The sequence below is a fragment of the Galeopterus variegatus genome, unplaced genomic scaffold (genome assembly GCF_000696425.1).
Source record: "Galeopterus variegatus unplaced genomic scaffold, G_variegatus-3.0.2 Scaffold3340, whole genome shotgun sequence".
NCBI classification, from domain to species: Eukaryota; Metazoa; Chordata; class Mammalia; order Dermoptera; family Cynocephalidae; genus Galeopterus; species Galeopterus variegatus.
Window position 1 is genome coordinate 264,844 of NW_007729451.1, and position 23,663 is coordinate 288,506.

Sequence of the window (23,663 nt, forward strand, 5' to 3'; positions counted from 1 at the left end):
AAGTAGCATGGTAGTCTCAAAAGAATACGACATACAGGATAGAGCCTGGAAGGATAAAAAATGAATCTACTTACATTGCCCTCAATATTTTAACGACTTCAAGTACTGCCTTGGATTGAGTGTCATAGTGAATGGATTAAAAATGGTGATCATGGGTGTGGTTTGGAGGGCTTTAAAAGGAGAGTGAATGAGGAAGTCAGTCTCTCTCTCTGCTCCACTATTTTTGCAATGTGATATTTTCATATCACTATCACCACCATCAAGACCTTTGCTAAATGTGTTTGTTTTAGTCCGTTTGTGTTGCTGTAACAGAAATACCTGAGACTGGGTAATTTATAAGGAAAAGAGGTTTATTTGGCTTACGATTTCAGGACAGCTGCATCTGTCATGGGCCTCAGCCTGCTTCTACTCATGGCAGAAAGTGGCAGGCAGCTGGCAGGTCAAAGCAGATCACATGGTGAGAGGAAGCAAGAGAGAGGAAGCAAGAGAGAGAAGGTGCCAGGGTCTTTTTAAGCAATGAGCTCCCGCGGGAACTAATAGAGCGAGAACTCACTCATTAATCCCCCCTCCCCCAGGGAGAGCATTAATCCATTCATGAGGGATCCACCCCCATGACTCAATCGGTTTCCAGCACTGCCACACTGGGGATCAGATTTCCACATGAGTTTTGGAGGGGACAACACATCCAAACTCCATCAGTGTTTCTTGGACTTTGGACTTCCCAGCCTCAGAAACTGTAAGCAATAAATTTCATTTTCTTATAAATCACCCAGTTTCAGGAATTTCGTTATAAGCAAGAGAAATGGACTAATTCAAGTGCCTTCTAATAAAATATTGGCTAATTTATAATTAATGCTTGAAGAACAACTTTTACCTTTTAGGTTTATATGCTTACCTCTTGTCTTTGATACATAATACAGAAATTGGATGATTACATGATGTGACATTAGTAGCAGCACGAGCAGCAATAGTTATTGTTGGGCAATATAGTAAAGGTTTAACATACATTATCTTCAGTAAGTATGCTTCATGGTAGGTACTGCTTACCAGAGATGAGAAAGATGAGTCTCAAGAAGAAAAACTTTCTTAAAAAATGAGAATTAGTGTCACAGTTGGAATTTGATATAGTATCTCAGTCATCCTATACTGTGAGTGTTCTTAACCACTCTACTCTTTTCACCTCCCCCTTTATTTTTACTACAGATTGATCAACTCTAATTAATTTAATTAGAAAGAGATTTGTTAAAAAATCCCACTCATGGAATTTTTGGAAGAACTGAAGAAAAAGATACTAGGATCATTTCTAGGAATGACTACCACAATCACAACCTCAAAACAGCCTGAAAAAGATGCTTGTACTACTAGCAAGCACCCAAGTCAGGAAGGCCCTAAGAGACCTGCCAGCTTCAGAACTGTTCCACCTTTGCCACAATGAATGAGCTGCTGAAAATAGAAGCCATTGAAACAGCTGATAATTCTAGAATCCCACTGCCTCTACTATATTTCACACTATCAAAATGAATGTCTCTTGGCCGACCCCGTGGCTCACTCGGGAGAGTGCGGTGCTGGGAGCGCAGCGGCGTTCCCACCGTGGGTTTGGATCCTATACAGGGCTGGCCGCTGCGCTCACTGGCTGAGCGCGGTGCCAGCGACACCAAGCCAAGGGTTGCGATCCCCTTACTGGTCACAAAAAAGGAAAAAAAAAAAAAAAATGAGTGTCTCACAATGTTATCTCTTTCCCCAGGTAACTGATTTCCAAATCTAAGTTTTGTGCAGGCATATCTGATTAGTAGAAGCGAATACATGTCCACCCTTGGCACAATAGTGGCTGGGAAATGCAGTTGATTTTGTGCTGCTAATGTCATTGTGAGTGAATGGGCAAAATTTAGGGAAAGATTCATACTAATGCGGACTGTCTTCATTAAGTGTTGTCTACTTCAATGTCCAAATACTTATTCAGTAACCGATATTGTAAACTACCTAGTGTAAAGATTTACACCTGAAAATTCAAAAATAAAATGCATTAGTTATATTTGCTATTTTTGGCAAGAACTGTGCTGGAGACAGGGGTTAAAAAAACACAATTAGATGTTCCCCTAATCCTATTCTATTTTACAGAGGTAAGTGAAGTTTACATCCCAGTTAGAATCATTATCTCTTTTGAGAAAGGGATCACTTAAAATATCTCTTTTGCCTATCATTTTTTCCATATGCAGTGTTCCTCTTGACATAAGTAAATAAAATACACCATATTATAAAATTGCCCATATGGTATATTAGGAATATTAAGAAAATTAATACGAGGTTGATACTTATAAAATTGGATAATGTATTGTGCAAACAGTGCTCATCCTCAAGCAGAATTTTATCCATTTATTTTCATGCATAAAAATGAAGTTAATTGCTTAATATCAGCATAATATTTTCTATATGCTATAAGGAAGTCACACTACCCTTTGTTTTTTATTGACTAATCAACCATAATCATTGTGGTAACAATAACAGCTAGAAATGTGTTTGGTATTTTCACATGGCTCATCAAAATTAATTGTCGAAATTACTTGTGGAGTAGATAACTTAAATATTATTATTACTATATTTACTGCAAATGAATAAAGGCCAAAAGAATGTAAGTGAGCAGGGAAGAGTTTATCCAGCAAACCTGGATTGCTCAAAGCATATATATTATAAAGAAACACCTATCTTCAGGACTGACCCTTGGCAGGCTTCTGAGAAATAATCTCTGAGCCATTGGAATGTTCTGCCTTATAAGAACATTGTTTGTATGCTTGATGGCTTGGGTCACTCTGCTGTATCAATTATCTTAACAAAATGATTTATGGTAAAGGGCTGTTTTTGCTGGTGGTGAAGGGATGGGGGTGGGGCAGAGGGCTGGAATCTGAGTAAAGAGATGTGAGTGCTGCAAGACTATGCGATTGAGCCTCAATAAAAATTGCTACATAACAAGGCTTGGGTGAGCTTTCCCCTTAGCATCAATTCACACATATTGTCACACATCATTGCTGGGAGAATTAAGCAAATCCACATGCAAATCCACTGGAACAGAATACCTGGAAACTTGCACCTGATTGCTCCTGGACTTTGCCCATGTGCCTATCTTCTTTGCTAATTCTGATTTTTATCTTTTTGCTGTAATAAACCATAACCAAGAGTATAAGATCTTCTGAGTCCTACGAGTTCTTCTAATGAATCATTGAGGCTGAACATGGTTTTAGGGACCCTTGACACAGTAAGATGTGACAAATATCACACAAATTTCCAGGATAAACCCCAGAATTTTTGATGAAAATCATCTCACATTTTCTAGAGCACACACACATATGACAATAGAATAATTTTGCAAAGCTGCAGGCATATTACCTTTCCTCTGGTAAGTACATATTTTGAACAGGGGTGATTTGCCTTCAAATGCTTATTGATATTGTCTTAAAGAGTTGGGATATTCATTGTTCATGCAAAGTAAAGCACAGCTATGCTCTATATATGAGCTATTATGAACAAATTGTGTTTTGTAACAAACTTCTAACTTCTCCTTTTAGAGGTGAGGACATATACTGTATTCTCTGAATCTTTCCATTGTAATTTGGAAATATCCAGTGGAGAGAATGTTGATCGTTCTTTTCTGTTATTTTAGTGGGTGGCCCTTCCTACTGCTTAGTGTGCAATAATGCCCAGGCCACCTTCTGCTGAGGAAATGTCACTGGCTTACCATTCTACAGGCACAAGAATTCCACTGGGACATCACTTTACTCTTCTGTTTTTCTAGTTGAATTGTTTTATATTGGATTTAAGACATTAACTGGTATTGTGATGATCTTCCTGGATTTTATTTGTTCTAATATCAAGAAACCCCTATAATGATCTAATATCCCCATAGTTCCAAGAAATAGAAGTACCTGTTAGCCTTGAATTCATGTTCAATGTCAATGCTTTTGTTTACCTTGCTCGTAAAATTGATTATCATATATTTGAAGGAAATAATACTGTATTCACTTAACTAGTGGAAGTGACTACATATTTAAAAAGCAATTCACTTTATTTCTATTGTTAAATACATAATAATTTCATATAATAAAACAGAAAAATAATTGACATGGTTTGAGTTTTTTGTAGAATTTTACTTTAGTTTTGACTTTAAAATACTAGGACCATTTTAAGAAATTGAAATATTTGAAGAAATTTCAAATATTGGAAAAAAAAAAAAAGGAGAGAGAAAATTTCACAAAGTGAAAACTTCCACAAAGGGAAAGGAGAGAAAATTCAACAGTGGTTCAGTAGGATATAAACCCTGCAGCCCTAACTGATAGTTATATTCCATCTGGTTCCTACTTATTTCTAGGGTAGAAATACACAGAAATGAACCTGATTATTTTCCATAGCTGGCCAACAAACCATTGCATTTGAGCCAGTTATAATGTTCATATGTTATTCAGTTAGACTTACTTTTATATTATTTTCCAGTTTAATGAGATTTATGAATTTCTTTTCATGCGGAGGTCCTCTACATGCCTTATTATGTTTATTCTTATCTTCTTGTCTTTTTTTTAAAGCCCTGTGAAATAAGAAACTATCACAACATGTTGTTTTGTTCTGGTTTTGACCGTAGGCCATATGTATTATTCAAGAAGCAGACCAACTGGAACACAGGAGTATGGCAGAGAAGTATTTTTATTATGGTCATATAGGATTATCTGAATTTCATTAGCCACTGAGGGTTTGTGCCTGGAAGAAATGTCGTTTATTATCATTGCAAACTTCTAATATTTCCTCCTCTGAGACTAGGCTGAATTGAGATCTTATTTAGTATGTGTGTGTGTATATATATATATATATATGTACACACACATTCCAAAATGTTGATGACCTGCCAATTTACTTGCTGTTACATGCCCAAGTGTGCCTACTGTGGAGGCAGACTATATTGATGTGAATGTCAGTTTTGATATATTCTGTTAACCTGGCAAGTTACCTTATCTCTCTGAGCTTCAATCCCCTTCTCTATAAAATGGGAATAATAATATCTATTTTTTTAAACCTTTTTAAAAATTAAGTTAGACAATGCACGTGACTCCACTAGAACATAATAAACATTTGTAAATGTAATTTCTAGACCTTTAAAGATAAATTTATATAATTGTTCTTTTTAGCTTATCTAGTTGGATGGTATTGTTGACTATGATAAATAGACACAACAACCAAACAGTTATGGTAAATTGTTTTTATTGCAAGTGTGAAAACTAGTTTAAGAACACTATAAGATTTAGAAAGATGAATTATGACGAATTACTGTGCTATCTTGTGGCTTCAGAGATATATGATAGCAGCAACATACGTTTGCCATCATTTACCAGTTCTTAGAGCAAGCAATCCATGCATTTGCCCAAATTGGTTTTATTGGCTTTTATTTGTACCTCCTATAGTGTTCTTTTTTTTTTTTTTTTTCCTTTTTGTCTTTTTCCGTGTCCGGCAACAGATCGCAACCCTCAGTGTCGCCCCCGTACCGGACCAGGACCAGCAACGGGATCGCAACCCTCGGTGTTGCTCCCGCGCCTCGCTCAGCCAGTGAGCAGGAACCGGTCTGTATGTGGGACCCGAACCCTTGGTGGGAGCGCCGCCGCGCTTCCCAAGCCGCGCACTATAGCAGTGCACCACCGGGCCGGCCCCCTATAGTGTTCTTTTGAACCTCTACTCATGTATGAGACTGATAAAAGATTACATCCTCTAAAAAGGTTTTTCTGAGTCCACACACTGTAATCCAGTAGATTAATTACTCTTTATGAACCCCTTTACTCACCCTCCCCTTCTTTCTTACACGACATATGTACAAATCATATGTAATGAATTCCTCTAGAATATCTCTGTTTGTGTTTATTTATATATATAGCTATTTATTAATTTTTCTATATATAGATTGTTATAAATTTATTTCCCTCTTCCCATGAGATGGTAAGTCTCTTGGGGATAGAAATCTCAATTTTGCATTCTCAGCATCTGCCTTTACTATAAATGGCTTCCATTAACTAGTACCAGTGATTGTTCATTCCTTTTTATTTTTTTGTTTGTTTATTGTTCTAACACACCAGGAGAATAAAACATCTCCCATCAGAAATTGTGGCTCTTAAGGACAGTATCTCAACAATATTTGGGAGATGTAAGAATCCATAGGAGCATGTGCACTTGAAAAAATTACCTCATGTGACTTGGATATGCCTCTAGAGTATCAAGTTGTCAAGCAGTTCCTAAGCAGCAGCAACTAGTGCAGCTGCTAGACTGATTTTCCTCACTTCCACAGATTTGGCCAGTAAGGAGACAATTAATCCAAATGCTTTAGACAGTTTATTACTCATGGCATAATAGATAGTATGAACTTCATGTTCCCATCAGTTTGCTGTGTCCCCCAAGTCCCATGGGACTGATGTTCAGGCAGGCCTAGATATATGCCACACACACAGTGGATCTGTCACATTGAAGAGGCTCTGAGGTTTTGAGATCCTACTCTCACGAAAGGGCTTCTGGCAAAAATATCCTCTCCTCTCCTTTGGAGTGAGAAATACTGTCTTAGCCTGGAATGTCTCTAGGCAGTGGGGGAGATGCCACTAGCATTACCACTATAAAATGTGTCCAGGGACAAACAGCTCTAAATATCTCCAGGAGTCACAATCTTTATGTTTCCAAGACTGTTAGACAAATATCTTTGACCAAATCCACCAATGCCCTCTTCTCAGAAGATGTGCATAAATACCAGACCCATGGAGAACTGTCTCCCAACACAGAGGGGACTATTTCCACACTGAGAATCATGTAAATATTCCAATCTGATTGTTTTATGTATGACAAAAGTAAAATTTAAGAGTCTAAATGAATTAGAAAAAAGCAGAAGTCAAAATATAGGTTTTCACGCTTGAATCCAGAATAGGAAACTCAAAACTTGGTTGAATATTTTTTTTCTAGAAAATTGTTCATTGTCTGATACACACACATAATATTACAATATTGTAATATACATACATGTATATTCTAGGTAATACATATGTTGTATATATAGTAAAACATTTCAAAATATTGTTTTTGAATTATTTTTCTAGATGTAGGCTTTTTTATTCAGTGTGGCATCAAGAGACTTGATTTATGTTTTTCTTCAAATTTTTTTATATAAACAATTCATCTTTTGCTGCCACAGAGTGAAGATGTTATCACTGAAGAATAGTACTTCATATTATGTCCTTTAAGAGAATAAACTACACATTTTAGTATTAAAATTTAAAAACACCGGATTAAATCACACTCACAATTTTCCATCAATATATCTTTAGAAGAGTATATTACTCTTTAGGAGTATCATCACATTGAATTCTAAGGCAAATATTTAATTTTTAAATTTAATTTTTCATTAACATTTTTAAAAAGGTAATTGTATTAGTCTGTTTCTGTTGCTTATAACAGACATACCTGAAACTGGGTAATTTGTAGAGAACAATATTTATTGTTTATAGTTTCGGAGGCAGGGAAGTCCAAAGTCCAGGGAACACATCTGTTGAGGGCCTTGTTCTTGGTGGTGGCTCCACAGTGATGCAGGATGTCACATGGCAAATATGGCAGGAACAAGAGAGAACTAACTTGCTCTCTCACTCTCCTTATAAAGCCGTTAGAACCACACCCATTACCACCCATGAAACCATCGACTTACTACTCCATAAATGGATCAATACATTCATTAGGGCATGGTCCTCACAGTCTAATCACCTCTTAAAAGCTCCATTTTTCTATTTCCATAATTTCCCACCCTGTTAACACTGTCACAGTGGTGATTAAGTTTCTAATGCATGAATATGGGAGACACACTTTGATCCATAGTACCATTTCAATTTCTTTATTGAAAATAGTCTTTAGGGATATCTATTTGTCATGTGTTTACAAACATGCCATGATATATTTATGCTCATAGCAAAGACATGCTCTTAGTGGAGTTATACTCTATGAGGGACCAATAAATGGAGATAATAGAGGGACTTGGTGAAATTCATGCCCTATGTTTTTGCCATAACACTGATTTAACCTAAAATGATACCTGTAGGTCACATGTGTTAATTTTCTACATTTACAAATAAACAATCCAAAAGACTATTTCTCTCACAACTGATAAAAGGGAAAGTAAAAATCTCATGTCCAGAAACAAGATGCCAGTTTGTTATAGTAGATGGTGGTCTTTCTTGGACTTTACAATACTGCCTTTATTGATGGAGATAATAATGTAGTAGGTAATTATCCCCCAAATCGTAGGAAAATCAAGCCTGAATTAAAGCTGTGCTACTGATAGAGAACAGAAAGGAAGTACATAAATTATACAGCTGTTCCTGCTACAGCTGTTTTTTACTCAGTATCCCACTTATTTTATTAGCTATATTGCAAATAACAACTCTTTACATTATTTCTGACACTGGGGTAAGAGCTTTACATAAATTATCTCTATTAATTCTTAAAATTAGCTTATGTGTTTTCTTGATGATAGCATCATTGAATTCCACTAGATTGTAAGCTTCACAAGGGCAGAAATCAGGTCCATTTTGTTCACCGATTTATATTCAGTGCTATGGTACTTGGAAATAGCAAATGGCAATACTTTTTAATAAATGCATAAACAAATGCCCATTTTAATGTGAAGATTCTGAGTTTTCATTGACCAGATAACTTGTTTATTTGGTTCATAATGATCAAATGATATAATTAGTTCTCTAGCCCTAGTCTATTTGGCAGCTCCAAAGGTCATCCTTTTACTTACAACTGTATGGAACCGTCACAGCAAACTTGGAGGACAGGATGTAGTGTATTCCCTTTCCCTGCATCAAGAAGGGCAAAAATAAGAGTACCTTCCTCTCAGTTTTTGGGACCTTCAAGGTTGCATTTGTCATGTTGAACTCAGAGAATGAATTAAGTGCAATGTGTCTACTTGGTTCAAGATATTATGATTAGGGGATAAATCTGTGCCTATATCAAAACTTCATTGTCCTGGAGAATAAAAACTATGTGTAAATTGTCTATGATCACGTAGAAAATGCTTTAAGCAGCCTTGTCCCCAACATCCGTAACAACGAGAGAGATGGGGTGGGCGAGAGAAAGAGAGAGAGAGAGAGAAGAAGGAGGGAGAGAGGGAGGCAGGGAGGGAGGGAGGGAGGGAGAGAGAGAGACAGAGAGAGAGAGAGAGAGAGAGAGAGAGAGAGAGAGAGAGAGAGAGGAAGAAAGGAAGGAAGGAAGGAAAGAAGGAATGAAAAAAGGTGCTTTATTCTAGAGATTCTATTCAGATGTTACCTGAAGTTTAACTGTACATTTTCATTTCACAACTGAACCTTTCTTTCTTTACCTTCTCAGTATGTTGCCTGTTTGGTTGAATGTATGACCAGTGAACTGCATTTTGCTTTATTATTCTAAAAATAGTTTAAAAGTGTTCTGGAACTCTCCAAACAATAAAAAATTAACAAGAGTAATGCTTTCTAAACAATAACTCATTTTTTAAATAGTTGATAAATACAAACAACACAAGCACTCAAAGTTCTCTTTGCAATTTACTAGTAAGAAGGATTAGGAAGAAAAATCCATGTGGACATATTGTGTAGTGACAGCTATATGGATCCCTTCCAGGCCTGCTTTGAACCCCAAGCCAGCTCAGTGTGGGCCATTTAGCACAAAACGGTTGGAAAACAACACCTGGAAGCAATGGCTCATGTCTTTTAGACCAGTTTATCTCTAGAAGTTCCACTAGGGGGAATTGGAATAGAATGGGACATTTTACTAATCTTGAAGCTATTTTGGCTTCTTCTGAATCCCAGTTACCAGATCCCATATGACTAATGGTGACTATAAAATTAATCATCTGAATCAGAACAATTTGAGAGTAAAAGAGAGTGCCATTAATAATCACAATGAGATAACTGGCTAAAAGACTTGTTCTCTCAGGCAGACTGGGACAATTGGTCATCCTAAAAATTCAAAAAAAATTTAAAAATTCCCATATTTCTTTGGATCCCATATGAACAATATGAATTTGATTATTCTTATATTAACACTCATGATTGCACACAGTTATAACATTTGCATGATGTATACCTTACCAGAACCCTATTTAGACATTTTTTGAAACCTCCCAATAATTTCTAAAGGGTACCACATTCTTTCTTTCTTTGATTCTTTAATTATTTGACTTGTTTACTCTTATAAATTTGTTTATTTACTGTTATGATATTGGTTAGAATCATTTCTAAGACTATAATATATTGAGGAAATTACTTCAGTAGTTCAAGATTATTTTACAAGAAAATATATGGTAAATTTAATTTTTAAAATATTAAACTATATTTCTAAAACTGAATTTAGATTTTGCTACTCATCTCTCATCTTATGACATTAAAAAGAAAAGAAAGTATTCTTATTTAAACACACATACAAATAATGGAGCTCTGGGGAATCAGACAGCTTGTTAAGTGGGAGGGCCAGGTCCACAGTCCTCTCTCTTCAACCTTCAAAATCCTCTACATGCATGAGCAATTGCATAATTCTCCCCTAACAGAAATATAAGATTCAACTTCTGATATAATGCATTTAATTGAACTCTTTATACACACACAGGGCAACCATAATTTACAGCTGATTTAAGACCTCACTGTATTTCTGAGACCCAAAATGCCATCTCATTTAATATTGCATGAGTTGAGTTCAATGAAGTCAGTGAATGTAATTTATTAGATCATTAACAAATGAGTCATTTTTGGTAAATGTTTCTTCAAAGTTTCTATAAATGCCATTTTCTCAATTGGCAACTACAAATGAAGCTATTCTGTTTTCATCTTAATATCAAGGTGCAACATGAGCTACAGCGGTTCTTGTGCATACTAGCAATGACTTGATGTGCTCTAGATTCCATTTAATTGGATATTCCAAATTTCATTCTGACAACATGTAAGTTCTGGAAAAAGAGATGAAAAATGAGAAAAAAATAAAGCAGGCTTTTAAGAGTTGGAATGATTATAATCTTGCATATGAAATGTTTTATGTTCACATGACAGTCATGATGAAAGGCTGCACAGGGAAATCATGAAACCCTCGAAATGATTTCAACTCTCTTACTGGATGTAACTTCGATTGTAGCACTGAAGATCTGCTTACTACAATCAACAAGAGAAAGATCCATGGGGAAAGTAGTGATAATTCCTGATTCTTTTTTCTTCGGAGATCATACATTCATTTAACACTCACTTCAACTTGCCTGTAAGTGAAAACTTTGCCTCCTGTTTGTGTTTCCATGCGTAGCTGTTATGAGGGAGGAAGAGAGAAGAATACTAGCAGATTATTCTTTGAATAATAATTTATTAAATTTCAAGAAAGAGAAATCCACTCAAACTAGCTAAAAGTAAAGGGGATGGGGCAGTTTTAAGGGTGAGGATAGGTATAATGGAAATTCAGGAAATTCTGACATATCAAAGGTAATAAATGTTGTCATATCTAGGTATAGCTGGGCAGCAGTTTATGGGTCCATGCACTAATACTGGGCCATTAGCTTCAATCATGTACACCCTTACCCAGTCTGTATTTTTTTTTTTCTATTTTGCTTCTGACTGACCACCTTTTTATGTACCTCTTCATTCAAAACCCAGAGAAAGAACACATTTATTTCTGGCCAGAGAGTGTATTAGAAATCTAGTCATCTCTAGCTGGAAATACAATCACATGATACATAGAGTTGACCTTGTTTAGGGGTTGTAAGAAGGATAGTTCATGTTAAGTTAAAATGGGGATAACTGACATAACCAATGCAAATGCATTTTTGTAGGATCTGTATTAGAACAGTTAATCTATTCTTGATTATATGTTTTATTACAAGTCATACAATTTACTTCCTTACATCAGAATAATAAAACGTACAGAGACTTTTCAGTCTCTCCCTTTTAAATTATCTAGAGCTCAGTGTTTAAAATGTGCCAACAGTTTTCTTAATCCTCTAACAATCACTGTTCTTGTTTTCCATTTTAGAAATTCATGAAATGCTGGAGGTGTTTATCTTCTAGAATTGTCAAGGATTCTACAAATACTTTCTACAAAATGTCATGTGATTGCTTTCATATGATATGGCTTAATGGATTTTAGTCTTCTTTGGGTTAAGTGAGCATGATAAATTTTTCTACCCTTATTTAAAGGTCCTGGATTCTGTATGTCCTGTCTCCTACCATCACAAAACACTTGGGCATCTCAATTTGCTATTTCTCTGGGTTTTTTGCTTTTTAACTATTTCTGCCTAATTCTATGTGACTTTTACTTGTTTCAAATGTGTATGACACAAGCAATGATATTCAAAATATCAATGTGTAGATTTTGAAATATTATTTTGTTCTTACATGGGGAGGATGTCATAGAGAATCACAAAACTAAAAATTTGGGGATAAGAAATACAGTTGTTATAAAATATATTATGATATAAAACAAAAATTATTGAGCATAAATAGGTGATCATCTGCCAGTCTGCAATGTCAGAAGAGTAAGACATAAGTCCAAACGACCTGAGATGGATATCAGGTATTTAAAGAAAAGACAAAAGAATAAAACATGGCATTGCCCCCAGTGCTGCCCAATGTCTAGCTTCATCCATGCTATGTAAAAGAGTCAGAGTTAGTGTATTTCAGAAATTACCAAAACCCATGCATTTATGGTTGGTATTTAGATTAAAACAGGCCTGGTATATAATACTGATTCCAAAATTTGAGTTGTCTGACTATGGGGGAAAATGAAACATTTAATCACTGAAAGCTTCAGTTTTCTCATTTATGAAATTTATATAGTAATATTGGTACTCACCTTATAGGACAACTGTGAATATTAATAGAGATAATGTATGCAAAATAGTTAATCTCAGGGTATTGTACATGTGTTTCTCAAAATGTTGTACTTGATATTAATATTATCATCTTTACCATCATCAACAATGACTTCTGCTCACTAACTTTGTTACTTTGGACAAATTACAGGAATTTTCTGAGTCTTAGTTTCTTTGTCTACAAATCATGATCAGAAATCTACCTCATACAGCAATGAGCTATGGACAAATATGCAAAATAGTAAATACTTTAAAGCAGCTAGCATGCTGTGTTTACTTATTTTTAAAATTGAATTTGAAGATGTTTATTGATGGAAAAAACATACCATACATTTATTTAGCACTACTTTGTGAAATACAGAAAGCATACTGGGTGAGAAGGATTTTTCTATTCATAGTCCACTTCTGAAGAATAAATCACAAATTGCTCGACAATAATTAAATATTTCACTGTCCCTGTTTGCAGATGACATGATCCTATATATTGAACAGCCTAAAACCTCTACAAAAAACTTCTTAAAGTTGATGAATAATTTCAGCAAGTTGCAAGATACAAAATCAACACACAAAAGTCAATCGCATTTTTATACTCCAGCAATGAACACGCGGAAAGAGAAATCAAGAAAGCTAGCCCATTTACAATAGCCACCAAAAAAAATAAAATACTTAGGAATAAGGTTAATCACAGATGTGAAAAATCTCTGTGAGGAGAACTACAAACCACTGTTGAGAGAAATTAAAGAGGACACAAGAAGATGGAAAGATATTCCATGCTCTTAGATTGGAAGGATTAACAATGTGAAAATGTCCGTACTACCCAAAACAATCTACAGATTCAATGCAATCCACATCAAAATTGCAATGGCATTTTCTCAGAAATAGGAAAAAACTATCCAGACATTTATATGGAATAACAAAAGACCACAAATAACCAAAGCAATCCTGAGCAAAAAAATAAAGCTGGAGGCATAACAAAACCTGCCTTTAAACTATATTACAAAGCTATAATAATCAAAACAGCCCAGTTCTGGCATAAAAACAGACACACTGATGAATTGAATAGAATAGAGAACTGAGAAGTAAACCCATACACCTACAGCCATCTGACCTTTGACAAAGGCACCAAGTCTACACACTAGGGAAGAGACTGCCTCTTCAGCAAATGGTGCTGGGAAAACTGGATATTCATATATATAGGAGAATGAAACTAGGCCTATACCTCTCACCATATACCAAAATCAACCCAAAATGGATTAAAGAATTAAATATACATCCTAAAACAATATAACTCCTTTAAGAAAACACAGGGGAAACATGCCAGCAAGTAGGAGTGGGTACAGACTTCATGAATGTGACCCCAAAAGCACAGGCAAACAAAGGAGAAATAATTGAATGGGATTATATCAAAATAAAAAGCTTCTGCACAGCAAAAGTAACAATCAACAGAGTGAAAAGACAATGAATAGAGTGGGACAAATTATTTGCAAACTATACACCTGACAAAGGATTAATATCCAGAATATACAAGGAACTCAAAAACTTTACAGCAAAAAAAAAAAAAAATCAAATTAAAAAATAGGCAAAGGAGCACCAATTAAAAAAGGGGCAAAGGACCTTAATAGGCATTTCTCAAGGGAAGATATATGAATGGACAACAGATACATGAAAAAATGCTCAAAATCACTCAGCATTGAGGTAATGCAAAAGAAAACCACTTTAAGATACCATCTCATTCCAATTAGGATGGCTAATATCCAAAAAAACCAGAATGATAAATGCCATTGAGACTGCAGAGAAAAAGGAAATCTCATACACTGTTGGTTGGACTGCAAACTGGTGCAGCCTTTATGGAAAATGGTATGGAGTTTCCTCACACAATTACAGATAGAACTACCATATGACCCAGCTATTCCACTACTGGGACTATATATAGAGGAATATAAATCATCATGCCAAAGGGATACCTGTACTCTCATGTTTATTGTATCACTATTTCCAATAGCTAAGAGTTGGAACCAGCCCAAATGTCCATCATCAGATGAGTGGATACAGAAACTGTGGTATATCTACACAACGGAATACTACTGTGCTATAAAAAGAATGAAATACTACCTTTGCAACATCATGGTTGGACTTAGAGAAAATTATATTAAGTGAAACAAGTCAGGCACAGAAAGAAAAATACCATGTTCTCACTTATTTATGAGAGCTATAAATAAATAAATAAATATACAAACGAATGATGGGGAGAAAAGAAGACACAGCAATCACAACAATTCCTCAAACTTGCTAAGATAACAGAACAGATATGATGTAGTTGGGGGGGGCAGGGAAGAGAGGGGGAGGGGATAAAGAGGAATGGGAAAAAGGACATGAAAATCAACTACAATGTATACTGAGAAGTTAAAATAAAGTAAAATAAAATAAAATAAAATAAATAAAAATAAGAATAAAAGTGAAAAAAATATTACTTGCAATAGTGGAGCACGAAGTTTACCACTTATTAATTTTATCCTCTCAGTATGGGCAGCAACTCACCATTTACTTTCAGTTCCTTAACAACATCCAATCCTCCAGCAAGCTCCCCTTTTACATATAGCTGAGGGTATGTTGGCCAATTTGTGTAAGCTTTTAATCCTTGCCCAACTTCTTTATCCTCCAATATATCAAATGTTTCATATTCAACACCACTACTTTTAGTATTTCCAGAATTTGTGTGCTGAATCCACATTTCACTTTCTTTCCTTTTGTAAAGATCATCACAGAAGCTTTATTTGTCAGCACTTTGAGACTTTCCTGTAATTTGGGAACACTGGGGCAAATTATATCCCCTTCTTCTGATGCTTATAGTTCCTTAGTTATATTGTTATCCTCTATAAGCTCCCCAGAGCTTATAACATAGAGCTGCTTCTTCATCTGAGAAGATATCAAAACTGATAAATAGAATATTCTGTTTGTGAGGAATTTCCACCATCTGCTTGCTGAAGCCATAGTGTGGTTCTTGAGGAGTTCCTTTCATAAACATCATGCAAATGGCAGCATGAGTTGATTTCTTCAGGTGAAGGTTGAGATCTTCTTTAAGGTGGTCATTAGTGCTGGGGGGAAGGAGCCACTAGATGCGTGTTGCTGAACTTTTTTCATCAACTCTGAGGCATGTGCACCATCTAACTGACTGATTTCTGAAAATTCTTGAAAAACAAAGGTAGGAAAAGAACTAATTTTGTATTTTTTCAGAGACTCAGGAGAAGCTTCAGCTTCCAACTTCACAAATGAAACTTGAGGGTGTTCTTCAGCTAACTCTGCCATTGCATCATTCATCTGTGCACACTGTGGAGCCCATGGTGCTCAGAAATGAACCATGAGAAGGGACTTGGCTTTGAGGTGCGACAGCTACTGTGAGTGCTGGCTCATCACTTCCGTAAAGTTAGTGTTCAAAATTGTAATAATAGAGAACCCAGAAATGAACCTATGCACGTATGGTGGATTGATTTTGACAAAGGTGCCATGAATATGCAATAGGAAAAGGATAGTTTCTTCAATAGGAGATCCACAAGCAGAACGAAATTGAACTCTTATCTCAAGCCATTTACCAAGATCAACTCAAAGTGGATTAAAGACTTAAATGTGAGACTAGAAACTGTAAAACTACTAGAAGAAAATGTAGGGAAAAAAATTACATGACATTGGTCTGGGAAATGATTTTTTGAATTGCACCCCCAAAATGCAGGCAACAAAAGAAAAAAAAATAGACAAATAGATTTACATCAAATTAATAAGCTTCTGCACGCAAAGGAAACAATTAATAGTGTTCAGAGACAACCTATGGACTGGGAGAAAATATTTGCAAGCCATATATTTGATAAGGGGTTAGTATCCAAAATATTACAAGGAGCTCAAAAAGTTTATACCAAAACAAATAAACAAACAAACAAAAACAATTAAAAATGACCCAAATAGACATTTCTCAAAAGAATACATACAAATGGCCAACTTTTGAAAAAAAGCTCAACATTGCTAATAATTAGAGGAATGCAAATTAAAACACCGTGATATCATCGCATGCCGTCAGAATGGCTGTTATCAAAAAGTCAGTTAGTGAGGATGCAGAGAAAAAGGAGCATTTTTAACTCTTTGGAGGGACTATAAATTAGTACAGCCATTATGGAGAACTGGATAGAGATTCCTCAAAGAACTAAAAATAGAATTACTATAGAATCTAGCAATTCCACTTCTGGATATTTACCCAAAACATAGGAAACCTGTTGGCGAAGAGATGCCTGCACTCCCATGTTCACTGGAGCACTATTCACAACAGCCAAACTATGTGATTAACCTGTGTCTATCAACAGATGAATGGATAGAGAAAATGTAAGAGGATACCATTTGGCCTTAAAACAGAAGAAAATCACATAATTTGTGACAACATAAAGGGAACCGGAGAACATTATCTTAAGTGAAATAAGCCTGGCAAGAAAGACAAAAACCACATGTCCTCACTTTAGATAGGTAGAAACTAAAACAAACTCACAGTAGAGAGTATAGTATTGTCCACAGAGCAGGTGGGGAGAACGGGGCAATGATGGTCAAAGGGTACAAACTGTCAGTTAGACGGGAGGAATATTTTTTGTTGTTGTTCTATCACACAGCATGGTGAATATAGTTAATAGAGTAATGTACATTTCAGAATTGTTTGGAGTAAATTTTAAATGTTCTCATCACAAAAAATGTTAAGTATTTGAGGTGAGGAATATGTTATCTAGCTTGATTCAATTACTCCATACTGTATTTGTACTTCATAAATTGAAAAATCATAAATTGTTAATACACAATAAAAAACAAAATTGTAAGAATTATTACTTTCGATTTTAGTGAATGAAAATAACTATTATTCTACTAAAGCCTGGGAGGCTGGTAATTAAGAAAAGTAGTTATTGCAGGAAAAGAGTGTGGCTCGTCTAGGTATTTTAGGGTGACATAGGCTCAAATGGATTCCATCAGTTACCTTCCGACCTCCTATTATCACTGCTGTGGTTTGAATGTATGTGCACCTTCATAATTCACACGTTAAGACCTAATCACCAAGGTGATGGTAGTGGAAGGTGGGACTTTTGGGGAGGTGATTAGTTCTGAGGGCTGCATTCACATGAATGGGATTAACAACTTTATAAAAAAGGTGGAAGGGTGCTGCTCACTCCTTTTGCACTTTTGCTCTTGTGTCCCTTCTACCATGTGAGGACACAGTGTCCAAGGCACCATCTTTGAGGCAGACAGCAAGCCCTCACAAGACACTTAATCTGCAAGTGCCTTGATCTTGGACTTCCCAGCCTCCAGAACTGTGAGAAAATAAATACCCATTGTTTATAAATTACTCACTCTCAGGTGTTTTGTTACAGCACTAACAAACTGAGGTAATCACCAAGCAGAGGGAAGAATGTCTATCATTTTTCCGTACACATTAAACAGGAAGACGTACTGTCCTAAATAAACTTGCCAGTTTTATAAATAAAAATGCAAGGCAGTACAATTTGAATGTCAAATAAATAATGAATAATTTTTAGGCTTTTAGTATGAATATGCCTTCTGCATACTTTAGCATAGGCATAGCCCATGTAATATTTGGGATATACATATATATAGTAAAAAAGTATTCAATGTTTATCTGAAATTTAAATGTACCTGAACATCCTGTTTTGTTTTCTTTCATTTTGTTTTTGGCAATCCTGCTCTCAAGAGCAGAAGTAGATATTCATCTTAAACTGATTTCCTCTTTGGATAAAAATGTTCGTGAAGGTTGAACCCACAGGCTAGATTACTCCCTCCCACATAAAGACGTGTGGCTGAGCCTGACTATAGGCAACCTCACAATGCATTTTCTGATTCTCAATCACAAATATTTAGAAACTCGGGCAGTAAATCGTTATCTATTTGACTAACCTGTAATTTTCCTCAGTTGGCTAGATAATGTCAGTCATTTTAATTCCATTTCTCTGCATACTCTTTTTTCTCCTTGAGCTCTTCAGCATTTTCCCCTCCTCACAAAGTGGAAGATGTCCATAATGCATCCCTTATAGCTACTTTGCTGAGTGTCCCTGGGGATTCATCTGTCTGAAAGCATTCTCCTGTCAGCGGTAGGGGGTCAGGGGTGACTGCCAACCTGAGAAAGGTATCACCACTATTCTTGACATAACACTTTCTCTTATTTCTCAACTTTTATGTCCAAACCAATTGGAAAATAGGAAGCCTTGCTCTATAAGTAACACATAAAAAAGTGTTGTCTGGAACTGATCCCCCCCAAAGATTTCACATGTTTATACAATGAAAGACCAATGGATCTAGGATTTGCATTAAAAGCTGGAATAAACAACAAATGAAACAAACTGCCTGTATAGTGGATTGCTAAGAATCACGACCTGGCTATAAAATAGGAAATCTGTGTTCTATACACACTGTACTGAGGGACTTTGGCAAATAATGAGGGTTCCAAATGCATTTCTCTACTTTATAATTATATAGTAAAATATCAGCTTATCAATAGGAATGTATTTAAAATAAAATTTTAAATATGTAGTTTTGTTTTAGATGTAATATTGTACAGTTTAAAAAAACTTAGATGCAATTTTTAAAATGACTCTGAAGTTTACATAGCCAAATAACACCAGGTAAGCTGAAGGCAAATTATCCTGCATTGACTGGGAGCACAACGTTGAAAAACCACGGGTGTGCTTGGGGTTATACGTTTATTAAAGTGCCCAGTGTCACAGCTGTGAAACAGAGCTGTGATGAACGGCATTTCTCTCCTATAGACTTTCCTTGAACCTTTGTTCACTTCTCTCTTATGCTCTACACATAGCACAGGTATGGTTGATTGACCAAGCTGTAAACTTCTGGAAGGTAAAATTCATTTCTAAATAACAATGCCCCAAATAGTACTGTTTATTGACTACTTACGTGCTGGACACTGCACCAAGTTCTTTATAAACATCACGTTCTTCAATGATCCTAACACTCTTATGAGTTAGATATAATTATTCCAACTTAAGTGATAATTACAAAGTGACCCAAATACTATGTATTTTGAATTCAAATACAAATCATAGTAAAAATTTAAAGCTTTTGGTTACCATACTATAAAGTCTTGCGTTTCACATTAAATTTCTGCTTAGGATGTGGCAGTGTGACTAACATAAAATATACACACAACAAAACATTATAAAAAGATTAATTAATTAATGCCACAGTTATATATTCAAGACACTCATTTTGCTGCTGCTGCTTCTTTTTTAAGTCTTTGATGTTGGCCACTTCTTTCTGTTATCCCAGCAACATACATTCCATTGCAATAAATGGTATATATTGCAAAATTCTTTCTTATAATTTGAATAAAAGAAGCAAAATATTAATGATGTACAGAGTATCTATATAGTTGTCAGAATAAATGATATATTAACATTATGGAAAACAGAATATTTTGTCATTATAATTCCCACTGGCACAGCTCTGAAATGGTGCCGTGATGAACTGTATTTCTCTGCATTTGTCATTAACTTTCTTTCAAAACTCCAAAAATTAGCATGTTTAGAAATAAATGATATTTTTGGACAGCTATGCAAATCAGGCCTTCAAGGCAGAATTAGCATTTTACTTTCACCATACTATAAATGTATATGTTAGTGAGTGTGTGTGTGTGTGTGTGTGTGTGTGTACGTGTGTGGAGACTACACACATACACACACACACAAGGGTACTTCAAAATTTTTGCAGAAAAAAAAAGAATTAAGAGATAATACAGGCTGATGGAGAGTTGGAGGGTGATCTGAGAACCCCAGACATAGCTAGAGCTGGACACAGGGCCACACAAATGGGAAGAAAACAGGACTCCAGGCCAAGAAGTTCCAAGAAGGGAATTGGGAGCCTGACATGGGAGTCTCAAGCCTTTGTGCACAAGACCTTATCTTTGGCTCTTGGGAGGGACACTAACGTCAACCGCAGGTGATACCTGAAGTGCCCAAGTTGAGGTCCCCCTGCAGAAGATCGAAACTGGCCCACCCCCACTGATACCACAGTTGCTGAAGCCATTGTCTGGTCCCAGAACTGCCGCCCACCACAGAACAGCTGCCTTCACAGCAGCAGGACTCCACATATGTGAGTGTGGACTACCACCACCGTTGCTGCAAACACAAGGTAACCCCACTGCTGCCAAGGACACCACAGATGCCATGGAGGCAGTTGCAGCTGCTGCCATTGCAGATGCTAATGCAAATTAACCCCATTGTCACTGCAGACTCTATAGCAGCTGAGCAGGCAGCTGCTGTAACTGCCACTGGAGCAATTGTCACCAGCACTGGTGCTTCCAGGCAGCCACCATCATCACGCGAGGACCACACCGCCATGGGAACCACAGCTGCTACGTGTGCAGCCCATCAAAGCCACCTCTGCTATCACCACTGCTGCAAGGGCAACCTGCCACCACAGTGGCAGCCACAGCCACTCTGCAAGTGGACAGCTGACCACTTGACTGCATTGACACAAGAAGGGTCACCAGTGTAGTCCAGAGAAGGGAGCAATGGAAGAAGGAACTGCTCTGCCAGATGACCAGACATCAAATAGAGATACTAGAAATAGGAAAAAAAAAAAAAAAAAGAAAATATGACACCACCAAAGTAATACAATAATTCTTAATTACCAGGCCAGATGACCAGACATCAAATAGAGATACTAGAAATAGGAAAAAAAAAAAAAAAAGAAAATATGACACCACCAAAGTAATACAATAATTCTTAATTACCAGACCCCATAGAGTAGGTAACCCATGAAATGACTGAAAGGAAATTCTGAGCAACAGTCTTAAGGAAAATCAATGAGATACAAGAAGACTCAGTTAGACAACTCAATGAAATGAGAAAAAGTATCAGGGATATGAAGGAGGAAATCTACAAATAGATTAATACCTTAAAAAAAGAATGTGGCAGAACTCCTGGAACTGAATGATTCATTCAATGAAATAAAGAACAAAACCAAGAGCTTAATTAGCAGGTTAGAGCAAAAAGATGAAAGAATTTCTGATCTTGAAGATAGTCTCTTCGAAATAACTCAGGTGAGGAAAAAAAATAAAAAAGAAAGAAAGAAAGAAAGAAAGAAAAAAAGAATTTTTAAAAATGTAGAAAATCTAAGAAGGAGAACAGATAACCTTAAGCACACAAACATCTAAATCATGGGTATTCCTGAACAGGAGGAGAAAGGAAAAGGCACTGAGAACATATTCAGTGAAATAAAAGCAGAAAACATCCCAAGAATGGGAGAGACACAGACCTACAGATTCAGGAGGCCCAAAGATCCACAAACAGATTTAATCTGAAAAGGTCTTCTCCAAGGCACATTATAGTCAAACAGAAAAAAACTCAAAGGCAAGGAGAAAAATTTTAAAATAGCAAGAGAATAGTATCAAGTCACCTATGAGGGAATCCCCATCAGACTAACAGCAGTCTTCTCAACAGAAACTTTACAAGCCAGAAGAGAATGGGAGAATATGTTCAAAATGCTAATAGAAAAACAACTTCCAGGCAAGGATAATATAATGATAATAATATATTCTTCAGAAATGAAGAAGAGATAGTCCATTTCCCAGACAAACAAAAACTATGAGAGTTCACCACACATGACCAGACCCACAAAAAATCCTCAAGGGAGTCCTGCATCTGGAATCCAAAAAATGATAATTGCTACCATGAATACACAAAAAGAAAAATAAAAAAAAATCATGGTGGAACAAAAGTACAAATGAGAACAAGAAGGAAACTATAGCTTGCCACTTGCAAAAACCAACAAACACCAAAGACAAACAATAAAAGGGGAAGAATGTAAAGATATTGAAAATATCCAAATGAAAATCAATAAAATGCCAGGAGTAAAACAATAGTTTTCCATAAGAATCCTAAGTATAAATGCACTAAATTCTCCACTCAAAAAATACAGACTTGGATGACTGGATTAAAAAGCTAGATCAAACTACATACTGTCTATTAGAGATTTACTTCATCCATAAAGACACACACAGACTAAGTGAAAGGATGGAAAAAGTTATACCATGTAAATGGAAATAAAAAAAATAAACAAGTGTAGCTATTTTTATATTAGATAAAATAAATTTAAAACCAAAAACAATAAAATGAGACAAAGAAGGCCACTATATAATGATAAAGGGATCTATCAAGCAAGAAGACGTAACAATAATAAATATGTATTCACCCAACATTGGAGCACCCCGATATATAAAGCAAATACTGTTAGACCTAAGGAAAGACATAGATTCAAATACAATAATAGTTGGGGACCTTAACATTCCACTTTCAACATTAAACAGATAATCCAGGCAACAAAGCAACAGAGAAACACAGGATTTAAACCACACATTAGACAAATTGGACTTGACAGGTTTCTACAGAACATTTCACCAAACAACTACAGAATATATATTCTTCTCATCAGCACACGGAACATTCTCCAGAATAGACCATCTGATAGGTCACAAGTCAAACCTCAACAAATTTAAAAATATTGAAATCATTTCAAGTATCTTCTCAGACCACAACAGATTAAAACTAGAAAACAATATCAAGTGAAACTCTGGAAACTATACAAACACATGGAAATTAAACAACATGCTCCTGAACAACTTATGGGTCAAAGAAGAAATTAAACTGAAAATCAAAAAAAATCTCTCAAAAGTAATGAAGGTAAAGACATATCATACCAAAACATGTGGGACACTGCAAAAGCTGTACTA

The 23,663-nt window shown here is 35.8% G+C and overlaps 1 pseudogene; it reads right to left on the reverse strand.

Annotated features, from left to right (window-relative positions):
- Positions 1 to 15,389: 15,389 nt before the first annotated feature.
- On the reverse strand, positions 15,390 to 21,020 carry LOC103600435 (annotated as a pseudogene).
- Between the last annotated feature and the right edge of the window lie 2,643 nt (positions 21,021 to 23,663).